Raw genomic sequence first — 6,000 nt, forward strand, 5'->3', positions numbered from 1 at the left:
AGATGTACCGATTCAGAATTTTCATACCGAAGTGTTGCCGGTGTGTTTTGTGACTGTACAAGCTGTTATATTAATCAAAAGTGTGTTTAAAGTGAATTGCTTGCTGTTCCGAAGTCAGTTTCTTGTTTTCCGCACCTGAAACTGATCAAAACTCCTCTGAACGACTCGTTCGGGTCTGTACACGATCCTACAAAAAGCCAAAAACATGATAAAAAAATCAAAAATGAGTTTTGTTGTGAAAAGAGGAAATGATAGTACATCAGTGGACAATCACAACATGCTAAAGAAATGGAAAGTTAAAAAATGTGATAAACAATCTCACTGAGGATATGCCAGTAGGTTTTTGCACATTTAGTAAATTGTGACGAGATATAAACCTAAATTTCAAACTTGCTTATATTGTGGGGAACAACTTCTTGGATATATGGGTAACCCCCGAAATCTTGTTTGAAAGGTCCCTCTTTCTGAGATACTAGGTCTTTATACTCAGTGATATCTGGGGTATTATCCCGTCTGCTGATTGGAAATTCTGACCTAGTCCCTGTATAATACTTTCTGCAAATGCTTTGAAATATAAGCTCGCCCTCAGCAAAAATGATGAAACAATAAAATTGATAATCATTGCTGTTGAAGAAAAGATCCTCTAAAGGGGACACACCAAAAGTCGAAGCCGTCATCTTTTTGCGTATACGGAAGTATCGACCTGAGCTCTCACGGCCCTCGCAATATAACCCGTTTACAGATATCATCTGTGGTATACTCACCTGTAAGACTGAATATTGGGATCTGGATACGGGAGTATATTCAAATAGTGGGACACGCGAATAAGTTTAAGTTCTTAAGACATTAATATCGTATCTCGAAACAGTTGAACTTTGTGTGAAAAATTAAGTGGATAAGTATACTGACAATCTAAGTGAATTGTTTAGAACTTAAAATGAAATGAAGCTTAATGGTGTTGGTGATTTGTCTCAGAAACTGATATGACCCTCTTACACAAACTCTCAAAAATATTGTCTGTAAATATTCCTTTACTGCATATCTTTATATTCAAAAATCTAAAAATATTTTCTGTGTGTTTTAGCATAAACTTTGAAAAATTCAGAAAGATTTTCGACAACTGGTGTTGGAGAACTGATTTTCAAAATTCTAAGTGCTAGACATGATGACCATTTTGTGAGGGGAGTTTGTTCTTAAACAAATATATTTTTATCAAACCTACAAGTCGTAACAGAGCACAGGAGGAGGAGTTCTACCGTATTCAGCTGGTTTTCTTTGTGTTTTCTGACTTCTTCATCTTCTTTAATCATTTGAACAAAATTTCACGGTCAAAATCGGTTCAATTTTTCACAGTCTGTGTAAAAGTACATATTAACAAACCCTAGAAAGTTTCAAAGCAAAATTCGACTAAAAAGTGGTAAAATGGACCTTCGAACTAATTCCGCTTGAACGAACAGATTGCTATTCCGCTCAAAATTTCTATTCCGCTTGAATGATTCTGTTTGAACTGGACTGATTCTGCTTGAGATTGTCTGGTTCCGCTCCAAATTAGTTGGGATTCCGCTTCAAATTGGCAATTGGGTATTCCGCTTGAATTAATTTCTGGTTATTTTGCTCGAAACTGATTTGTGGGTATTCCGCTTGAACAGAAAAGTTTGATTCCGCTTCAAAATAGTTGTGATTCCGCTCCAAACTGTTTGTGAGGGTATTCCGCTTGAAACTGCAAAGTTGGTATTCCGCTTGAACAGTGCTGTTTTTGAAAAACGTGTTGCCAAAACATGGATTCTGAATTCTACATGCGTTTGCTACATCCCCGACTACTCCGGCTGACATTGCTAAGAATATGAACATGGAAAATGAAACTGGAACAATGCAAAAACCCCCAAAACTTATGGGAATGGAAGAGTACCATGTATGGAAGAATCGTTTTGAGAATTGGGTTCAGGCAAACCATCTAAGAGCTTGGGAAAGCATTGAAACAGAATACATCAGACCACAGACTGCTATGAATGTTGATAAAATTATCTCGGAGTTTTCAGACTTAGAGAGAGAAAGTTATAAAGGAGAGAAAATGATGATAAGTCTGTTGCAGCAAGCTATCAAAGGGGATATATTTGTTTTGCTTCAGCATGATGGAAATGCGTTTTCGATTTGGAAAGCACTTGAGAAGAAATTTGAAGGAAGTACAGAAATGCTTCAGAGTAAAGCAGCATTGCTGAAAAAGGAGTTTGAGTTGTTTACGAGCATGCCTGGTGAAACTACAAAGACTCTCATTGAGAGATATTTCCATCTTGTGCGCACCATGTCCCAGTTGAAGATTACTAAAACTCCAGCAGAATGGGTTGAAAAACTTGCTCACGCATTACCACAAAAGGAATGGGGTACATACCTCATGATTCTAAAGAATTCTGGACAGTTTAGTAGGTTGTCGATCGGACAGTTTATTTAAAAGATGGAGGCACAGGATCTTGAACAGCAGAAGATTGCAAGAATGAACAGTTCAAGCAATCAACAGGATATCAAATTGTATTATAAAGGAAATGTTCAAACTGTTGAAACAAGTCCAAAGATCCAAACTGCGTTTAGTGCAGGAAATCAATCTGGATCAGGCAGTCAAAGTTCAGTCAACACTAGTGGGTTTTCAAATGTGAATCCTCCAAGTGTTCAAAGTGCAAGTGTTGGAAATGGTCATATGATTCAGTGTAATGTGGCATTGCATCTTCAAAATGGGCAGAATTTTTCTAAAGAAGTTGTACAGTGTCACATGGGATTATTGGTTACTGCGTTGGAATCTTATGAAGGATTGATTGCTAGGAGAATTGGTAATCCGATGCTCACAAAAGAAGATTACGACCAGATTGATGCAGAAGAATTGGAGCTTATGGATATAAAATGGGCTTTAGCTAGTATTCTAAGAAGAGCTGAAAAGTTCAAAATGATTACAGGACGAAATGATTTTTTGGATGCTCATCTTTCATCTTTAGGTTTTGATAAATCTAAAGTTACTTGTTTTAAATGTAGGGAGAAGGGTCACTTCAAAAGAGAGTTACTTATTTTAAATGTAGGGAGAAGGGTCACTTCAAAAGAGAGTGCAAAAACCAGGAGACAAGTGGAGCAAAGAATCCGTTTGGAAAGGATGATTACTATAGAAAGGCTATCTATCAACAAATCACAAATCAACCACATCATCAAAAAGATTCACAAACTGCTCATGGAAAAAATGATCGAAGATGCAAACAAGAAAGCTTATTATGGCATCATTGATCAAGATGATGAATAGATAGAAGTGTTATCAATGTTAGAGCTTTCATTGCTCAGATTGTTCAAAAGCCAGAATTGATGAAGGAATAGATAGAAGTGTTATCTGATGAGGAGAAAAATGAAAATGAAGGATCTGTTTCATCTGAAACCAGTCCATCAGAGACAAGTGATGATGATGAGGAGATTGAACAGATAAATGTTGGAAAAACTCATTTATCTTCTGACAGTTTTGAATTTTATTTTGCAGATAAACTGAAGAAACTCAAGGAGAGAAAAGCTGCAAAAGACAGGAAAGAAATCAAGATTGTTGAAAAGATAGTTGAAGTAGAAAAGGTGATTGAGAAGATTGTGGAGGTCGAAAAGATAGTTGAAGTCACAAAACCGTGTCTTACATGTTCAGAATCCTGCAAACAATGTGAAGAAAAAGATGAGAGGTTTATTGAATCAGAAAAGCTGAAAGAAAAGTTACTGTTTGATGTAAAGAATTTAAAAGAATCATATGATGTATTAAACAGAACTGTGAATAGTTTGCAGAAAACTAACTCAGAAAGAGAAGCTTCTTTGAAGATGATGAATGCAACAATGATGTTGAAGCAGAAAGAGATAAATTTTTATATTGAAGAATGTGCGAAATGGAAGCAAGAGTTGGATGGTGAAAAAGTTGAAAACGAAAGAATCAGACGATTACTAAGAAGTTATACAAGTTCTGATTACTTAATTGACAGAATTTATCCTACTGTTGCAGGTTTTGAGGCGTTTAAGGATGAAGAAAGAAGTCAAAGAAGAAAAAGGATACTGGTAAGAGACAGAGTGTCTATTATAACAAGTGTCCGCCTCCGATTTGGGAAGGATATTCGCCTAGAAAACCGAATGAGGAACAAGTCAAAAAGGCGGTCAATATAAAGTTAGAGTCCGAGTTAACCGATATATTACCAGACAACATTGATATCACATTCACAGCGTCTGACACAGATCATGAGTCCGAATTAATTAAAAGAATGGTCGATCAGGTGTTGGATAAGGATGAGGAGTCAGAGTCAAAGTCCGAGTCCGAAAGCTCGTGTTTGTCAGTCGAGAGTTCGAGTTCGTCTGGAAAAAGTTCAAAATCGTCGGAAAAACTGGTTTATAGTAAAGAATTTTTGTTGTCAAAATCTAATTTGAATGATAAAACATTTGAAGTTGCTTATACTTTGAATGATTCTGACAAATTATATTTTGATAAAGAGTTTCCAATAAGAAGTGTTCGATTTGACATGATCAAAAAGGTTTTCAAAATGACAGAAATTAATATTTTTGAAATAAAAGATTTAAATCTTACTGGAAAACCTAAAAAATACACTTCAAGAGTTCAACAACGATTAAACAAGAAAAAGGGTTACAATTGTGGTCCTGGTTTTCAAAAGAAACCAAATCATAATGGTAATCTCAAAAAGAAAGGTCTCGGTTTTATTCCACCATAAAAGTATAAAAATGAGAAAATTTCTAAAAATACAAAATTTGTTTCAGGACCATCTGCTGAAGAAGAGAAGAAGAGCTCATTCTGGAGACAATCGAATCAAGAATTTCTTGCTACGAAGAAGAAGAATGAAGTTCAAAGAAAAGAAACCAGAACCTGTTTTAGATGCAATGAAGTTGGTCACATTGCATGGAACTGTCCATTAGCAACAAACACTAAACAGGGAGTTTCTGGAAAATTGAAAGAAGTTGTTGTTGATAAAATTGAACCACCAACTGAGAAATTTAAAGTGTTGAAAAATTCTATATATGAAGTTGGTGAATGTTCAAAGAGATTTTACAAGAGAAGTGTGAAGTTTGACAACCAAAAGTGGGTTGTTAAGAAATCTGACGTAAAATCTGGCGATGAATCTGATTCCACAAAATCAGAGGAGCCACATGTTGTTAAAAAAAAGTGAAAACTCAGTTTTTTCAATGGATGATGAGAACTTTCCACCATTGAGGACTAAGAACTTTAAATCAAAAGTTGGAAAAATTGAGATCTCGAATCAATTTTATTCTGAAAAGGATGAATTTGATGTTGAGAAGGCTTTTAATGGAAATGTAAAGAAAATTTTTGGAAAGATGATCGATAGGAAGGTTAAAGGGGTAAAGGACTTTTATGCTACAAAGAAAGCAACTTACACCCTGACTGCAGATGAGTTGATTTCACCCAAGGCTGGTCAGGCTTGGGTGGACATTTTCTTTGCTTGAAAAACCTGACTTGCCGGAGATCCCAAGTTTGTATTCGTGGATCAGGAATCGGCATCATTCTTGATCTGATAGATTTTGTGAAAGAATTTAAAATTGTTGAAATTTTACAGGTGATGGACTATGTCGGAGCTTCCACGTTGGTAAGTGCGAAGCAGGAATCGGCATTCTGATTGGTAAAATGGTTTCTGTAGATGTTTTATTCCTACATATGGTTATATGAATTGAATATACTTACAAGTAGTAAGAGGTTGGATCTTACAAGTGATTCATCAAGGTCATTAGTTTGAACTTGATGTAATCCTCATATATGTGATTAAATGAACAAGATGATGAACCAGTCCCTACAAGTGGTAAAAGCAAACTTATTTTCTGAAAAAATCATTTTGATTAAACTAAACTTAAGTGTTTTGAAATCTTAATGAGAAAATAGTTTGTTGAAAGGGGGAGTTCTGATTGTTTATGCCAAGTGAATGGCGAATTGAAGCGATTTGATATCGGTTGTCATTTTACATGTATAGTTTGTTTTCAAAA

Source organism: Helianthus annuus, chromosome 11 (genome assembly GCF_002127325.2).
Source record: "Helianthus annuus cultivar XRQ/B chromosome 11, HanXRQr2.0-SUNRISE, whole genome shotgun sequence".
NCBI lineage: Eukaryota > Viridiplantae > Streptophyta > Magnoliopsida > Asterales > Asteraceae > Helianthus > Helianthus annuus.